Below are 18,424 nucleotides of genomic sequence, written 5' to 3' on the forward strand. Positions count from 1 at the left end.
CATCTTGCCTAACACTTCACTGCTTCCTAAACAGTGTTTTCTGACTTTCATCTGCTCCTGCCAGTTCTTTTCCAACAGCTTGGCAGAATTCTGCAATGCCCACCTTATGCTTACATTAGGGACTTGTTCCTGCCAAGGCTCCTGGGAAGCTTTCTTGCTTCCTGCAGTGATGAGACAATTGCAAGGCCAAGAAAGACTGTTGGACAAAAAGTGTAATCCTGAGACAACATCCGGTAGCTTGATTCGCACCTCTTGCTGCACATAAAGTAGTTTGCTTGCTTTTGGCTTAGTGTGTTGTGTGAATCCTACCTATGTGTGCTGCTAGGAGAAATTGTCCTTGGTCTCACATGGACTCCTGTGCTCAACTGAAAGAAAAAAAAAAGAATGTAACAGAAATGAAAAGCACATGCTGCTTAAAAATCTTAGCTTCGGTTGCTGTTTAAAGCTCACCAAATTTAAAACAAAATTATTTAGATCTGGGAATACCCCTGTATTTGTGTAGAGTCAGTTTTGGGCATCAAAAAACTCTATCCATATTTTTTGTTTGTATGGAGAAACAGTGATTCATGAACTCTTCTTATCTAGAGATCAAAGCAGTCTAGTCCAAAAATGGATTGATAATCTTAACTAAGAAATCAGTGCAGATGGCTCAGCTATTCCACCTTACGCTTACTCAATTACCCCTTACCATCCCTTCCTTAAGTGTTGCAAGGCAACAGAAGTGATTTTAAAAGGATTTTCCTGCTGCATTTTAAAGTGGCAGGATCTTCTAGTGGAAATAAAGGCTGAGCATTGAACAGAAAACATCCTGCTTGTCTCAAATATTTTTTTTAAATTACTCACAGGAGTGCTGGTACTTCAGGGATAGGTTGCTATGGATCACTGGCATTTCAAGTAGGGCATCACCTAATCCAACTGAGAGAACGTTTCCAAAACAAGGTGGTGACCGAAACCTCTGTGCTTGGCTCTGCAAGCCTGGTGGAACTGGGCATGAGGGAAAGGGAGGCTGAATTAACAGGTGGATATTCAGCACCTGAGGATCAGTCCAACCACCCTTGAACTCTTTCCTTCTTCTATGAGATGGTAACTAGGACTCCACTTGGAGGAGTTTTAAATATTCATTAGCTTTTTAAGCATGTCAGGAAGTGTTCCCAAAGATGACTTAATGCTACAGTGTATTTGTTAATCTGGAAGGCATTATATAACTTTTAATTTTATCACGTCTCCATGATCCCACTACATAGCTTTCCAGCCTCTAAACATGGATCTATTTTCTAACTCAATAAGTAAAACATATTTTTTTACTCACAAATCCAAGATTTAACTCACAAATTTTAAAATCCAAATTTTACTCACAAATCCAAGATTAGGAGAAAAGTGTTTTTATATTTAAAAAAACAATGGAAAACAATTTTCACAGGAGAAATACTGCATACAGATACACTCTATTCATATATCTGTTTTTGGGGGAAAAAACTTTTCTTTCACTTGGGAAAAGGGCTGTTTTTAAAATAGTACTTATGACAAACCTAATTGGTTCAGCAGTGGGAATGAGCTGTGTATTTTCATATGTACAAGCTGGACAGCTATTATTCTAAAGATATCCAGAAAGCAACAAGCGAAGGACCAGCATCACCAATATCAGTTTGTTTTCTATTCTTGGCACAGCAACATCAAATGGGTTCTTCTTCACCAATTTGCCAAATATGGGAGGAGGGGGGAGAAATGAAGCATCTATAACTGAAAACAGAAGCCCCGACAGCGAGAAGGCCGTTACACCGCTGCTCAGTATGAGACTCCATTTCATTTATATACAGCATGACTGAGCGCACATCCATTTAAAAGTAATTCCCATTATGTTCAGGTGCTGTGTTCAAACAATATACTTAACAAGGACCTGGCACCTGCGTGGAGGGTTAGCCCTCGTGGGGTTAAGGAAAAACAATCTGGTGTCAGAGTCGTCCTTTACCCAGACAAGGGAAAGCCAGAAAGAAGCATCAGATCTGGCTGCCGATGCCAGGGTAACGTCCTGGGTACAGAAGCGGGGGCTGGCCAGGGTTGCATACAGATTTCTGTCGATGATGCGCACGCTTGGACGGGGGGGGGGGGCGGAATCTGCACGTGAACCGAGTCTGGCTGCATTTTTTAAACAGGCGGCCGGGTTTAAGTTCATACGTTTGTGGACTGTGGCTCGACTGCAGCGCCTCGTTTCTGAGAATCCTCCGGCAGCTCTTCCCTCTGGCGCTTCCCGGCTGAAGCCACATCTGAAGGCCGCCTGCACGGGCAGCGTTTCGCCCTGGCTGGCCGGCGGGTTCCTTCGCCTTTTCTTCCGCGCGAGGCCCGCTTCGCTTCTCCCGCGACTGGGCCTCGGCCTAGCGCGTTCTGCACCTTGCGTCACCACCCCACCGAGCTTCCCCGATTCTCGCGCCTGCGTCGCTGGCTCAGGGCATCGTGTGAACCCACAACGCCATCGCGGGGGCGCAGCCGAGCAGCAGTTTCCACCCGGTCGCTGCGGGCGTCTCGAGAGGATTTATTCCTTCAGTCACTTCTCGTTAACGGCCGATTAATAGTAACCGAGCAGAGGACAGAAACGGCCCAGCGCCCGGCGCGGGGCCAATAAACAACAGCGCCCGCCGAGGCCCGCGGAAAATGCCGCGTTCCCGCGCGCGCGTTCTCTCCCGAGGATGGACGGCTCGCCTCCTGGGAGTTGTAGTTCTCAGTTCAGGGATTCCCCCTCTTCGCCTCTGTAGGGAAGTAAGCAGAAAGACTCTATATTCCATCACCCCAAAGGAGGGCCGGGACGGGAAAAGGCGCAAGGGGCGGAGCTTGGCGAGCATAGGGTGAGAGCCTGCGAAGCAGAAGGCGGGTCAATATTTAGCCGCGGGTACCCTGGGAGATGTAGTGCTCTCGCAGAAGACACTCGCAGAAGCCTATGGATTCTGGCTCCAGAAAAACTACACGTCCCATCGGTCGTAACAAACTTGCTTTTGTCCTCATGCGCGCGCAGAGCGTCCAGGCCTACTGCCGCTGTGGAGGTGGACCGTGAGGCGGCGAAAGGCAGGCGGGAGCGGGCCGCGCCTGGGCGGTGAGTGGGAGGCCGCGGCGGCTCTTCGTCTTCATACCCCCAACTCTTGGGCTTTCCGCAGAGCGCAGGGACCGGGCTTTGGCGTGGCCTTCCACCGCGCGGCTGGAGGGCGGCGGCCTCGGGCCCAGCGCGTGGGGGAGGGGTGCCCCGGGGAGCCTGCGCACCTCCTCTCCGCCGGCGCAGGCCTTCCGGGGGCGGCGGCGCCTCCCCCTACTACGCGGGCAGGGAAAGCGCTCGGGCTGCGGCGCGGCCCCGCCAGGACCGGACCGGACCGGACCGGACCGTCGGAGGGTCAGGATCAGGGTCGCGGGCGGGCGGGTGGGTGGGTGGGTGAGGGAAGGACCCGGCAGCGCGAGCGCAACGTTTTCCCGCTGCGCGCGCGGCCCAAGCCAAGAGCCTCCGCGTTTCTTCGGGAGGACTCGGGAGAATCGGCGGCAACGGGGAAAGCCGGGCGGGCGATCGCCGCAGCCGAGCTCTCTTCGCTCCGGCCGTCGTGGCCTGCTTTATGCTGGGCCGCAGGCGCGCCCGAGGCCTCCCTGCGCGATCTTGCTCGGAACTTCGCTTCGTAATGCGGCTCCCGAGGCCGCCCGGCTCGTTGGCTCGACATCCGGGACTCTCCCCAGGGGGCCGCCGCGCCGGCCGGGCGGAGCCGCCCCCGAATGCCTGCTCGCTGCCTTTCGGCAGAGACTGTCCCGGGACGCGGGGAGAGGCGGCCGTGCATTTTGTGCCTCCGGCTCGGTCCCGTGAAGAGTGCCAGCTGTTTGAGAGTAGTGGTTTTATGGTAGTTATTCATTCCGCGATTAGTTAATGATAATTAGAAGCTTCCTTTGGGAAATCTCCCGTGTATAAGGTTCATTTAGTTAAGGTTCTCCGCGTGCTGGTGGGATACTCGGGGTGCATGTCAGGACAGAGTTTTCCATATTTTGAAGTCTGCCCCGGGAAAGGTTGCTAGAAGGAAGGGGTACCTAACCCTTGCTGGCTTCTGACCGCATCTGGGGAGTATGCTTGGAGTGGCATGGCTGCCACAGGGGTTGCTCATTTTCAAAATGGCCACCACATGGGCTTTTTCAGTCTTAACACAAAGAAGCCTGCGGAGCAGCTACGGGTCTGACAGGCGTCAAGAGAAATGCCTGGGCACATTGCTGCTATTTGAGTTGAGTAATCAGGCATTGGTCCTAATCATTGGCCTTGCTGGCCGGGTTAAGAGGTGTCTGGTTGGCTGTAGGTTCTCCTGTCTGCTGCAGTATTTAGAGCTCTGAAATGTTTGAGAGACTGGTGAAGTGACTAGTTATGCGAATTGAGGTTGTCTTAATGTTTTTTCCATAATTTTTATATGGCAAGTATTTCAGTTTTTGATGTTCATGATTTTAGGAAATTAATATAAAGAATGTTTATAATGTGTTAGTTGAAAAGGTGCTACCAGACTTCTTCTGATTCATAATACCAGTAGAGCTGATTTGAGCCCAAAAGCAGTTTTTTAATTAACAGTTTTCAGTTGCTGTACTGTATAGGTGTGGTGATGTTTTTTTATTTTTTTATGTTTTTATATATATTTTCTGGGTTATTTTATATGTTTACATTTGTATGGTATAGAGCCTAAGAGAATATGCAGCATACAAGCAACATAAATGGATTTTTAAAGTGTATATTTCTCTCCACAGCTCATTACTAAAAATAGCATTTAAGCCATTTTCCTTATATTTTCCTTATATTTTCCAAAATATAAATAATGAAAGTGTAGGGAAGGACAGTAATTCTGTGGCAGAGCACATTCTTCATATGCAGAAGTTCTGAGCTTCAGCTGCTGGTTTCCTCTGCTGTAGTCCAACGGTATGGTGTTGGGCACTGTTTCATTAACAGTTTGAATATCTCTGAATATTTAAACTATGCATTTCATTAGCACCTATAAAGGTTTTTTAAAATAAAAAATTCAAACACTGTTTACTACATAACTTTTTTTGCATATGTCCCCTAATACAAGAAGATTTAACTCATAGTTCTGACTTTAAAAGGTGTGTTGTTTAAAAACGTTCAAAAGGCCATTCAAAGCAGGACAACATGTGCTCATTTTTAGCTGCATTTTGCTGGGCTTGTTGTTGTTGTTTAGTCATTAAGTTGTGTCCGACTCTTCGTGACCCCATGAACCATATTGCGTCAGGCCTTCCTGTCCTATTTTGCTGGGCAGTGGACCTCAAATATCTAGATTTCTGTCTAGAAGGGGCAAAGTTTAACACATCTTCTCCATGAGGCAAAGCTCTGTTGCTCCTCACATTAGGTCACGTGAATGGCCTGAATGAAATAATAAATGATCATGTGGGAGAAAAAAAATATGTTAATGAAGTATGTTGCTAAAATGACATTACAGTTAATAAGGGAGAAATAAATGTTTTTAAAATAAACTGACACTAGATAAACTTACAGGAAATTATTGGATGCTTAGAAAATGCATAGGTCTTCCAGAAATTTAGGTAGAAATTTGAAATTGGCTAGTAATATGTTTTTAATCCAAGGAAACAGATTTTGAAGGTTATAAGTGGGGTGTGTGTATGTGTGATTTTGTAGCTTTTTATGGAGATAACTTTAATCACAAATTGGGTGTCAGGTCATGGGATATGTACTTCTCTGGAGTGATTTAGTGAGTCATTTATAGGAAATTACAATAAATTGTTGGCTAGTTACTTGGATGTTCTATTTTGAAAAAAGGCATGGCTATATGCGCGCGCACACACACACACACACAACAAAAACCCACTTGCATTGAGCTCTGAAACCCAACTGCACTGAGTAACTTGGTACTGTACTTGGTAATCTCTTTCAGGAGGTCTGGCGCTGATTTTGTGCCAGACCTGGCATGAATTTTAAAGGTTGATAAAATATTGTTTTCTGCTTTTTTCTGCCATAACTTTTTGTATTTGGAATTGCAGCAGAAATGCTGTGTAGAAAAACTATGGGACACAAAAGGCCATACGATCATATTGCTTTGTTGAGGTGATAATGAAAAGAATTTCGTAGTACTCTGGAGTTGGAAGTGAACTCACAGATTATCAACTTGCTGCTCAATGCAGGATTTGCTAAAGTGGCCTTCAGTCCAGGTGGTAATGCCCACCAATGGGCTTTTTCAGTTAAAAATAAAATGTGTTTGGTGAGCATGCCAGAAATAAAAGAAATAATGGCCATATTCATGCAGCCATAGTTTTCCAAATGCATGCTTTCTGCTGCTTATACCCTACTTTGTTGTAGTATTTGTATTTGTCATGCTGCCCTTTGCACGATCTGTAATTACTGGTTATTAAACAGCTACCAACCCAGTGGCAACTTCAGTAATTTCAGATCATATTCCATGCATACTTTGACACTATTTTATTATAACATTCAGCTGGACTTAGTTAACCTAATTTAATTTTGGGAAGTATGTGTTACATGTGCACTCACACAAATTACTAGACTCAATTTATCATGTTTTAGACTCATTATGCAAAGACTTAACTCTCTTGAGAAATCCATAATGTTGGGAAAGGTGGAAGGAAAGAGAAAAAGAGGACAACCAGAAACAAGGTGAACAAGCTTAATTACAGCAGCAATGGGTTCGCTGTTGAAAGACCTAAAAGACCAGATTGGGGACCGAGTGTCCTGGAGAAAATCTATCTATGTGGTCACTAAGAGCAACACTGGGAAACAAGAAATACAGTTATACGTTTTGTTAGAACTACTCATCATATGATATGGATTCCCTTTTCTGTAGTGTTTACTGTTTTCAAATGAAACAGTGAAACCATCTTTGTGATCACCTTCATGCAAAACAGCCAGACAAAAAGGTTCAAGTTTTGGAGTAGTTCAGAATTGTTCATGAATTATTTAAGAAACCTTCATCAGTCCCTGCAGTTTTTAAAACATATTCTTAAAATGCAAATGCAGATTTGATTGTATTTTACTGTATTGCAGTGACCACATAAGGAAAACATTGAAAATGCCATTTTTGCAGGAAGTTATTTCCACAGTAATATGTCAAGATCCAACTAAGATTTTGAAATATTAGGGCATTCCTGAAGCAGATGATGATGTTGAGAAACAGCTTATAACACTCACGGAGACAAATTCTCCCTCTGGTTGAATGTATCTACCATTATGAACAGCAGACCTTTATTAATGGCATATGCACAGTATTTTGATGGCAGCTTCATACTGCAGAAAGATAGGTTGCTTTTTAAAAACATAATACAAAAAATGATAGTTTTGCTACATTAAAAGCATATTTTAAAAAGGCCAACTTTTGATTGACAAAGATTATTACATGTGTGTCTAATGGAGTTCCAACTATGATAGGAAATATCATAGATTTCCAGCAATTTATGAAGTTCCAGAAATTTTTTGTATCCATTGTGTAATTTACAGACAATATTTCAGATGCTTATGTCCAAGCTTACATGACTCACTATATATTGTGGTGAATGTAATAAATTAGAACCAATTCAAAAAGAATTGTTTCAGCACCTTTGTCAAGATAATGTGCAGTTTGTTGTTACATAAAACTGTTTCATGGCTTTCTAAAGGCAATTGTTTAACACATCATGTGGAATTATTCAAAGGTGTATTAGAGTTTGATTGTAATGAAAAAATATCAGTTTAAGTGGCTTTCCAAAATGTTGCTGTCATTTCAAAAATGTAATACTCCCTAGTAAACTATTAGCAGAATAATTATTAAATATGCTAGCATATACTTGTAGCACTAGCATATATTTGGAATGTGTGTAGTAATCTTTGAAGAAAACGTCACAGTTAGAGGAGCACCAGAACTGACAGGAAGGAATGTTCCAGAAAGAAGCGAATCAAAAGAAGCAAGCCCAGTGGACAGAAATGAAAGCCTGAAGCAAGAGACATAGACAATACTCTGCATTGTTGGAACTCAAAACATTTTCCTGGCCCTAACAGAACAAACAGGTGTTGAGCTCTGGTGGGAAGAAAAAGACACTATGGAACAGGAAACAGCTAAACTTTCAAGAAAGCAGAAGAGTCATGGTAGTTGCAGATTTACTCCAGGAAGAACTGATTCAGTTGTGTGCTAACTGGACGCAACAGCTTCTGAAGTTTGCTGTCTGCCAGTAGGAAGGATCAGGGATATGGTAGAAAGACTTTCAAGACTTACCAAGAGGTTATCCTTTCCTGCTGAAGTGTATGAGGATGGATCAGACTTCAAAGAACAGTAAAGCCATATCACTACCAACACCAACATTCAAGGAAGGAAGTTCAAGACTCTGCAGTTCTCTACTCTCTGAAGGATAAAGCAAACGGCTCAGATATTCTTGATTTGAAGCTAACTGTAAGGAAGACTTAGTGGAGGGAGTGAATGTAGCAGGAATCTTGGGGAAAGTGTAATAATGCCATGAGTTCTTGATTTTAAGGGAAACTGAAGCAGAATTTAGTCAAAATGTAGAATTCTGAAAATCAGATTTTAATACATTCAGAGCAATTATGAAAAGGATTTTCTGGCAGGAAAAACTGGTGGAAAGGGAGACCAAGGTGGGTGGGAGTTACTAAAAAGGAGTTACTAAAAGCACACCTGTCATGAGAAATGCATATGGAGGACAATAGAAAAAGCCCATATAGTTGACAGGTAGCTTGGTGAAGATCTGTAAACAAAAAATGACACATACATGTCAAAGGATAGTATGTAAAGGCAGCCCAGGCCTAGAGATGCAGTTAGAAAAGCTAAAGCTCAGACTAAGCTGAATGTTGCTAAGAACAAGAAATAGGGCCTTTTCAGGTTATGACACAAAAGGAAGAGAATCAGTATGCCAGCTACTCAATGAAGATGGCAAATATTGACCCTATTTTGGCTCAGTCTTCTCTAAGATGATGGTATGTCTTCTAGTAGACAATTTTGAAGACAGGATAAAAGGGCAGTTGATGATGACATGGTTAGAAATAGGTTAGTAATGATGTGCAAAATGTTACATGCAGAAACTATTTTGTGCACGGAGCAGCTGTTGGGGGTTTCATATCTAGGCTGAAACAAGTATTCTGGGCAGAAAGGTTGGCAGGGGTAGAGCAGAAAAGAGCCAAGGATATTGGTAACTAAGGGAAAAGGAAAGTGGATGGAGTGGGAGCAGGTGGACTGGTTGGATATGCTACTTTTGAAGCCAGTGGCAACAGAGAGGAGGTAGGGAAAGGAAGGTACTGGGAAGTTGGTGAGCCAGTTGGATATGCTACACTTGAAACCAAATTAGTTGCTGTAGTTTGAATGAATTTTTAGCTTCAAGCACAGCATATCCAACAGGCTCACTCACTTTTCCTCATTCTTCCTAGTCCATTTTTTATCTCCAGTTAATTATATTGCCAATTTTTCACATCTAACCCAAGACAGTTGTTTTTTTCCTGATCAGTTTAGTAATTTATTCTGTATAATTTGTCATATATTTTGTTTTCACTATAGAACAGTCAGTCTCAAAATTCTTCATTTGTCATATCTTGGATTCAAATTTTGTTTTTCAGTGCTGGACTACAGTTCTAATTTTTTTACCTCTTGCTGTTGTGTATAATACTTTTGATGGAACGGGAGGGTAAATGTTCTGTTCCTGGCAATTGGTTAGTACTGTCTCCAAAAATATCAAAAACTGTCTATTAGATTAACTTGGCATTCTGGGTAACTGATAGTGATTTGAGCTGGGAAGACAGGAGTTTTTGGTATTCTGGTTGTTTTTATTATTTGGTGGAACTATAGTAGTTTAGACATGAGCATGCTCCTGCCCTCAGTGTTTGATATTCAGTGATTATTATGTGAAGCTGGAGGCTCTACACACCTATTTTGATGCCAATACCCAATATTCATGACAAAATCATTAAGCTTTGATCCCTTTTTAAAGTTATATAAATCTAGCATGTCTTGCAGTAGTAACTCCATTCTAAATTATGTACTTTGTGAAAAATGTTTTGAATCCTCCTAGTTGTTTCATTGGATAAGCCTAAGATTCTATTATTATGTCAGTGATACAATAATTGATCTGCTTTTTGTAAAGTTCTCTCAGCTTCCCCAACATCTTGTCTTCCTGAGCTAATGGGCTACAAATTTTGTCTTGTCCAGGTAGTATGGTCATTGGCTATATTGGCAGGACATGATGGAAGTTATAGTCCAATATGCCTCACTGGCTGGGGAATTGGCAGTTTTATTAGTAATGAGATTCCAAGAGTGGAATGCCAAGAATATAAATGTGCAATGACCATCAAAGGAAGGCTGAAACTTCAAGTGAAGGAAGCATGGAAGAACAATGCTCTGGAATTTAAGTTGAAAGGAACTATAAATTCTGTCTCAGTCTTGTTCAGGGACTGTCAACTGTCTGTAATGGTTGCCATTTCTGAATTGGATTTCACATTGTTTAGAAAAGCAGGATATACACAGTACAAGAGAGATTTTGTAGGTCATTTGGGTTTATAGGCATTATGATGCAGGCTCTACTTAGTTACGATTTTGTGGTAGCAACTTAAACCATACACTGATTTTATTCTCATGCAGTTAACTAGTACTGAAGTCTTTCCTATATTTCACAAGTGAATTTAAGCACATACACATTCATTTGTTAAGCATACAACCATATAGTGGTATTATGATACCACTGTAAATTGTTCATTGGTTGCATTTGTAAAAATGTCCTGTATTTTCTTTTCCCAGTTGTGCCTGAATTCTGAGACGGGCAGTTATAATTCCTTTTAAGATGGAAGTTGAAGCTCTGTGAGTTGCTCAGGACCAAGGAATCTGTGTCTGAGGAAAAACTGGACCACTTTCTATGTTGTTGTTAGATTCTATTGTATCATTTTAGATTGTTTTCTAATTCTCCATAATGTCTTTTGACTTGCTGATAACTGTTAAAATGGTTCCCCCCCCCCAAAGCTAAGTGAATTTCTGCATGGTGTTAACAGGATGCAAGAAAGAGCTACTATTTGAGATAATCAGAGTGGAAATAGCTGCAGCACGCGGTCCTGATAGCAGAGTTCACTATCCTGATTGCACCAGGCAGGAAGAATCCCATTTGGAAGGCAGAACAGGTGTAGGTCATTTGAGCTTGCTGCAGTGTTCTGTGTGACCTGAAGCTTCTTAATCATAAGCAAATAGGATTATGCTTTTAATCTGATTTAAAATGAATAATTTTCAGCATGTGTAAGAGTCCTGATTACAGCCAAAAGGAAACTTTGTTGTGAATATTTATTACAGGGTTATAATATCAATTTTATCAGTTTGCAGTTGAATAGGTTCTTTGAAATTATATCCACATACTTCCTTTTCTCAAACATGTTTATTTATAAACTAGACAACCCTGTGACCCGTTGGGTCATCCTTTGAGAGCAAGGTAGTGCAGTCTGATGTGACCAGAATGAACATCAAATTGTAGGCTGACCATATTTTTTTTACCCCAATGCTGGATGGTCCCATGATCATCTAAGAAGAGTATATATCATAAATAGAAAAATAATTGTAGTGGCAAACATACTTCAATAATAAGTCAATATTTACAGATTAACAGAATGGCCACCGAGGGCAAAAAAGCAGTGCCAGCGGGGATGACTTCCAACTTCCTGCTGGCTTCCCCATTGACTTTGCTTGTGGGAAGCTGGCAGGGAACGTCGGAAATCATCATCATGTGATAACTTTGCAAATAAGACTGGTCTGAACATTGTGGAAATTTCAATTCCACAGGAGTAATGGATCCTGGATTTTTTATGCATTTTAGGTACCTTGATTCAAAAATTGTTGTGATATAATGTACCGTTTGGTCTAACTTGAGGGTACAAACAGATAAACACAATGAGAGTTTTAATAGTGTACTAGAAAACCCATGATTTGCTGGGTCATCCTTTCCACATATAATATAGGTTGACGCCATTTCTCCTCCCCTCACAACCCTCAGCAGAGCCTCAGTGAAGCCTCCTCCACCACCTCTGATCCACGGAACTGCCTGCCACTTTGCTGGGGGGATGGGGAACAAAAGGAAGCATGGACCGTGAGGAAAACTGCACCCCCACTCCCCATCCCGACATGTCCCCAAGGGTCCCCTCTCGGGAAGAAGAGGACTCACCCGTTGACCACTGGTGTCCCCCCAGCCAGCCCTACCTCACCAGCAGGCATCTGAGTTGCTCTCTCATCCTTCCCTCACCGCCCATTGTTAAGAGATTTCAGTTTTTGGTCTTGGTTCCAAAGCAGCCAATCGCTGCTTGCCCATTATGCCTTTCTGCCAGGTTATTGGACGCGGGAGGCAGGAAAGAGGGCGGGGATATGCCACTCCCATCTTCCCTTGTGCTATGCAAGCTATGGGTTTCTGGGAAGTGCAGTTGTAAATCACAATCGTGTGACTGCAGCTAATTGTGGTGATGCTGCAGCAGCCACAGCTTTGCAAATAGAACTGGTGTGAAGATCCTTGAAATTTCGATTCCATGAAGTTATGAGTCCTGGATTTTGGACACATTCTTTAAGTACCCCATTTGAGGTAGCTTGCTTCAAAAATTGTTGCCCTATGATGCACCATTTCGGCCAGTTGAAGGTTACAAACAGAGTTTTAGTAGTATATAGATAGATCACTGTAAAGTGTCAGATTGGCTGCCTTAAAATCCTGGCTGACAGCTTGGTTATTGGTGTATCAGGAAGAGGGTTATTTTTAGGGTGTTGTTGACCTGACATTCCTGTTTTAGAAGTTATGGGTCCACTGTGGTTCTGGATAAACCACTGTTGTGTTTTTACATCTGAAAAAAAGGGAATTAAAGGAGTGTACCTTTAAAAATAGAAATAATGAATCTGTAGAGCATTGTCTATTTATGCTATTGTAAAGTTACTTATGCAGACTTAAAATAAATATGCCCAGTTGGGGACAGCTGTTGGGAAAAGCACTTTTCCTTTTGCTTCTGCTACACTTGAGATGAAGTTTTATTAAAGTACAATCCTCTGGTTGAAATGTAACAGGAAACTTTGGCCTAATGCAAGCCATGATATTTACCCTGAAACCACTGTTCAAGGCAAAGAGGGATTGGGCAAGAGGGAAGCACCAGGCCACAGCCCTTCATTAGTGATGTTTCTGAAACCTTTGGGCCACTGGAGAAACTACTGTGGCAGAAGGACAATGAAGGGAAATAAGGGGCAACTTAAGTTGAGGGGATGAATTTTGAAACTTCAAGTACTTAAAGCCTAAAAGAGCAATATTGAAGTAGTTTTTGGAATTTGTAGGCAATCCACTTTTTTTTCCAAAAATTCACCCCTCCCAACTTCCTTTTTCTTTGATGAGTAGTGATACTTTCTAGGAAGATTTTAAAAACACAGCAGACCTTTCTTCTGCCTCATGTCTGATTAGGAGTGATTTCAAGGTATACAGGTCTCCTGGGAAAAAGAGAGGTAAAAAATTTCAGTCATCAGTGTTGGGCTGCATGTTATCTTAGCTCATTGATGACAGGGTGAGAAGATAAATGGTCCCCTTTCAGATGTGAGATAATTAAAATATTCCTTAAGGATGAGATGGTACAGGTGGTGACTTTTTGTTTTCAAAAGCCCAAGCTGATTGAGAGCAGGTTGACTGTGCTGAGGAGGAGCAGTTGGCTTCTTGCCCATTCTGCTGGTGAGGCCCTCTGGGCTTCACTGTGCTGAACAAAAGGTGTTTTCTTTCCTATTAGGGATAAAAACAAGATAAAAATTAACCTTGTATGTAAGTTTGGTTTGCAGCTATGGCAGTCTGAAGGCAAAGCAGGCTGCTTCTATTGGCAGAATTCCAAGCTTGCTCCAGAAATTCAGTGTGTGTCTACTTGTATCGAGTCTGTTAAAAAACAAGCAGTTTCACACTTTGAAACTGATTACTTGTGTTACAAAGTAATAATTAATATTACTAATTGTTATTAATATTAAAATTTATGATAGGATTTACATAGTGCAGCTAATTTGCATTATAAAAAAAATACAAAACTATAGCCACCGTGTGTCCAAAAAGTAGAATGAGCTTTTAACAATATATAATATAGCTGGATTATTTTAGATCATAAGATTAACAGTTAATATAATGTGTTTTACATTTCTCTCCAGTATGTTTCTTTAGTACATATCCTCTTGCTTTTGAGTTTGTCTTGATCTGCTGCTATTTTGGGGATCAAGATAAGGTATCCTTGGCTTGACTTACTTGCATACATTGGTCAGCTTTGCACGTGCACTACTTTCTAGAATAGATGAGAAGGCTGATGGGCGCATAGTAGGCAGGGGTTTACACCAAATAGTAGGTGGGGAGGAACAGATATGCTAATTGTAAAAACTGTATCAAATTTTGTACTGTTTTAATGATAAATTAATACATTATTATGTACGCTTTTGTGCTGTCTATCTTGTATCTTCATTAGAGCATGGCAAGCCTAAACTGGAACTACCGTGAACATCAGTGCAAGAGTAGCAGGCAGAGGTTCTGTTGCTGGGTTGAACTTAATTTTGTAGGAATGAGAATGGAGTAATGGTGCTAACAGTATATACTTTGATTTTATTTCTTGTTCTGTTCTGTTATGTCAAGATAATGGAGGGCAGGTGGGATAATTCACTTCTTGGGTTGTAATGTAAGAGTTCCAATATAGGCCAGTTGGCTAAATGTTTTATATGCCATTCAAATTCCTGATAGTTCTCTGTGCTTGCTTGTAGCATAGATGAAAAATTACTTTTAAGTGAACTCACTGTTCAAGCTAGATAGATTTGTGCATCAAATAGCCTATCTTAAGGAAATAAGACTTAGGAGGTCTTGTCCTGACCCATCTCTCAAACAGTGTTGTCTTTATATTTTTCCTTAAAGTATAACACTTACTATAGGTAATTGCCATTTTGTGAGCAATTGGAATATAAGCAGTTACTTTTATTTTGCAGAATTGTTTGATTTTTCAAGTGGAAGGAGACGTGCCAGTTGACCTTTGATTTCTGCTCAGGCAGAGTTAATTTCAAGGAAAGGTAAGTTTCCCAACAACTTGTCATTGTTAATACTGAAGAGGCTTTGAATGTGTATGTTGCATATTTTCCATGCAAAATTGTTAAAAACACTTTTTAAAAACTCATTGTTTTCTGTTATATATAGGTGTCTGTAACAATTCTGCTATGGATATTTTACTGCATCTGGCCTTATGGCTGTAATAAACTGATTTGATTTGAAAACTCACTAGGATCTTCAGTGTAGTTATAATACAACTTCAGTTTTAAAAAGATGTTTTAAAACGTCTTCCAAATAGACTATATCAGTAATTCTTCTGTTTAATTGTATCATTTTGAATTTTGTTTCCCCAAGTGGTAAAGCTTCAAGTCTGTTTTATGGCAGATGTTCAGTGAAATGCTTTTTATTTTAATTTCTGTTTATAATGATTTACACGAGAGCCAATTTGGTGTAGAGATTAAGACACCAGGCTAGAAACCAGGAGACCACAAGTTCTAGTCTCACCTTAGGCACAAAGCCAGCTGGGTGACCTTGGGCCAGTCACTCTCAGCCCTATGAAGGAGACAATGGCAGACCACTTCTGAAATCTTGCCAAGAAAACTGCAGGGACTAGTCCAGGCAGCTGCCAGGAGTCAAGACTAACTCAAAAGCCCCCCCCCCCCCCAAACAGTTTACAGAAAGTAAACTCATCCTGACAAATTATTTAGGAACTTTAAGGAAGAATTGGTACTTGAAACCAGTATCCTGTCAACAGCTACTTGAAGAAGCTGTATGGCCCCAGGAAGTCAGCTTGAGTTGAAGAGGCATTAAGGGGTGGCAACAGGGTTGCGACATGGTGGCCCCCTGTCACACTGCCAGTTTAACTCAAATGAGTTTTTTCCTAGGACTTCACAGGAGAAAATCAGTAAGCCAGCTGCTTGGTGAAGAAGGGGGAATTATTTATTTATTTGGTAAATTAATATAGCTGCCCATCTCAGATATGTGTCTCTGGGCAGTGAACAAAGTTTAAGAAGAAGAGTACAGCAAATAATGAAAAAACATAACAAAAAGCATTAAAACCATTAAAACCATAAAACAATGCTACCAAGTTATAATCTGCTGAGCTCTTTTTTGTAGCTCGCTTTTATTTATTTATTAAATTTATATGCCACCCATCTCCCCCAGAGTTTTCTGAGTGAAGGGTATGTTTTGCATTAAGCAACTGTGGAGAACAGCATAAAAGAGCAGGACTGAAGAAAGAGATAGAAATATAGTCTGGGTATATTTGTTTACTTTGAGTGGGTTTAAATTTCCAGAGCCAGAGAATTTGGGAATCCTGAAGGAACTTGCTCTTGATCTGGAGAATGGATGAATTGCCAAACCATTGGGTTCAGCAAATATTTTCTTTATCTTCAGAAATTGGAAAAGGAGAACATGGGGAAATTGCAAACCAAGCAGTCTGACTTTGATACCTAAATACGTTTTGGAGCAGATCAATCTTTAAACACCTTAAAATGCAATCAGTAGAGGCTTCATGGAGATACCAAAATCAAGTCTTGTCAGATTAATTCCATTTCATATTTTTATTGGCAAATTCTTTAGTAGATAGTGGGAGCACTGTAGGTATCATATACCTTAATTTCAGCAAAGAATTTGATAGACTTGCCAAATTTACAAGTGGTACTAAATTGAGTGGAATTGTTAGACAAAAGACAAATATAATTCTCAGTCTGGATAGTTGATAGGAAATAGAACAATGGACTGAAAATAACAATGACATTAAAAGGGACAAATGCAAGGCTCCTCAATTTCCTATGACAGAGAAGAGGCTAAATACCTGGTCTCTATCAAGCCAAAAAGTTTTAGAAAGGCAGATTATAGTTAAACTTTAGGGGAAAAAACTAAAACTCAACTAAAACAGCAGTAATGGAAACAATTACTCAAAGAGATGGTAAGTTTCCCTTTATTAGATGTGTTAAATCAGAGGCTAGACATCTAATTGCTTTAATTTGGATTCCTTCATTAAACAGGAATGGACTCAGTACCCTGAAATGCCCTTTCCTTGTCTTTGATACTGTAGTTTACTTGCAGTTTGGATCTGAAGGAGAACCAAATTCAAACCAGCTTTTAGCTATGACAGATTAATGAAGTTTGGGGGATGCTTGTACACACTTGGGGAACCATTTTCTATGTAGAAAAGTGAACAGAATCATATAGGAAAATGTTCAGTAACAACAGTGTCTCCCCGGCTTGTATCTGTAAGGCTTTTCTAACCACGAAACTCTTGTCTTTGGAATTATTTTTATTCTTTTTTTTTAAATCTGCATATATTCATCTGCTTAGTTACATATCAGGCTACATCTTGAAATCTACAGCTTCCTGAATGTTGAGAGCATTGCTGATGGAAATATGAAAGCTTATCTGGAGAGAGAAAATAACATGAAGTATTAACCCTGGATACAAGTGTCAGGAAATTACATTTGTGTGATATGTGAATATAAAACATCAGGATTTATCCGTAGTTTTCAAAAAGCAAAACTATTCCTTTATGGGGATGAATTTAGATTGCACTTCTGTACCGCAGGACATGAGGGGTCTTTGGCAAGTGAGATGATAGGCCACACCAGGTGTTAGTTTATAAGATTAGGATTACAGCATATTCCTGGCAATGGGGAAGTTCAGGATTACTTTCCCTGTTTACTTTCAGAAATTGCTTTGATATGCAAAAGAACACCGTTTCTATTGCTGCTACCTAAATTAAAATTATGTGAAGGGTTAGGGACAGAAATTACCTGAAATTAGTTTTGTGCAAACAGCTACCCTGTGAATTGTCCTAAAAGGCTGGTAATTTGGAAAAGAAACACCCCAAATATGAGTTATATTAATTTGTAGCAGATAAACAGATTTGCAGTGTTGTTTTTCATTTTAGAGTGGTTTATGCCTTGTATTGCATTTTTAAAAACCATCAAAGAATAATATTTCATTTGATTTTAAATAATAAAAATTTGGCTGGAAGTAAAAGTATTATATATATATATATAATATACAATATTAGATATAGCAAAGTTATTTTCTTGTAAAAAAATGTAATTCTTCAAAAAACATTAGATGCTGACAAGAAACTTATTTTCTGTAACCAACATTTGAAACCCTGAAATACCTGGATAGATTTCTGGTTTACTTTGGCTACAGCAGGAGTCCCTTGAGGCTGCTTGATTGTGATAAGCGTATAACTTGGTTTGCTACCACCAGTGCTTCTCAGAGTCAACATCTCTTCCTGAGCTGTAGTTCATTTGTTAAGTGTAGAAGAGACAGATGGTGACTGTTGCAGCTTCCTTGTTAACAGTTTACAGTAAGGACTTGGGGAACTGACAAACGTGATTAGTTCTTACACCTAAAACGCTAGCAGGCTTGAAATTTTATTAAAAGAATTCTCAAA

The 18,424-nt window shown here is 40.7% G+C and overlaps 1 protein-coding gene across 3 annotated transcripts in view; it reads left to right on the forward strand.

Annotated features, from left to right (window-relative positions):
* Window positions 1-2,948: 2,948 nt before the first annotated feature.
* Window positions 2,949-18,424, forward strand: part of THRAP3 (thyroid hormone receptor associated protein 3) — a 36,032-nt gene continuing 20,556 nt past the window's right edge. For 2 of the 3 annotated variants that reach the window (XM_007435301.4, XM_007435303.4), the window contains exons 1-2: window positions 2,949-3,085; window positions 14,949-15,029. The gene's annotated coding sequence lies outside the window, so the exon portion shown is untranslated. Of the gene's footprint in view, window positions 3,086-3,248; window positions 3,377-14,948; window positions 15,030-18,424 lie in introns of those variants that run through there. The other variant, XM_088154036.1, reaches the window with a different exon arrangement.

Source organism: Python bivittatus, unplaced genomic scaffold (genome assembly GCF_059951505.1).
Source record: "Python bivittatus isolate LINGU-HERP-01145 unplaced genomic scaffold, Pbiv_v1 ctg000040_np1212, whole genome shotgun sequence".
Lineage (NCBI taxonomy): Eukaryota > Metazoa > Chordata > Lepidosauria > Squamata > Pythonidae > Python > Python bivittatus.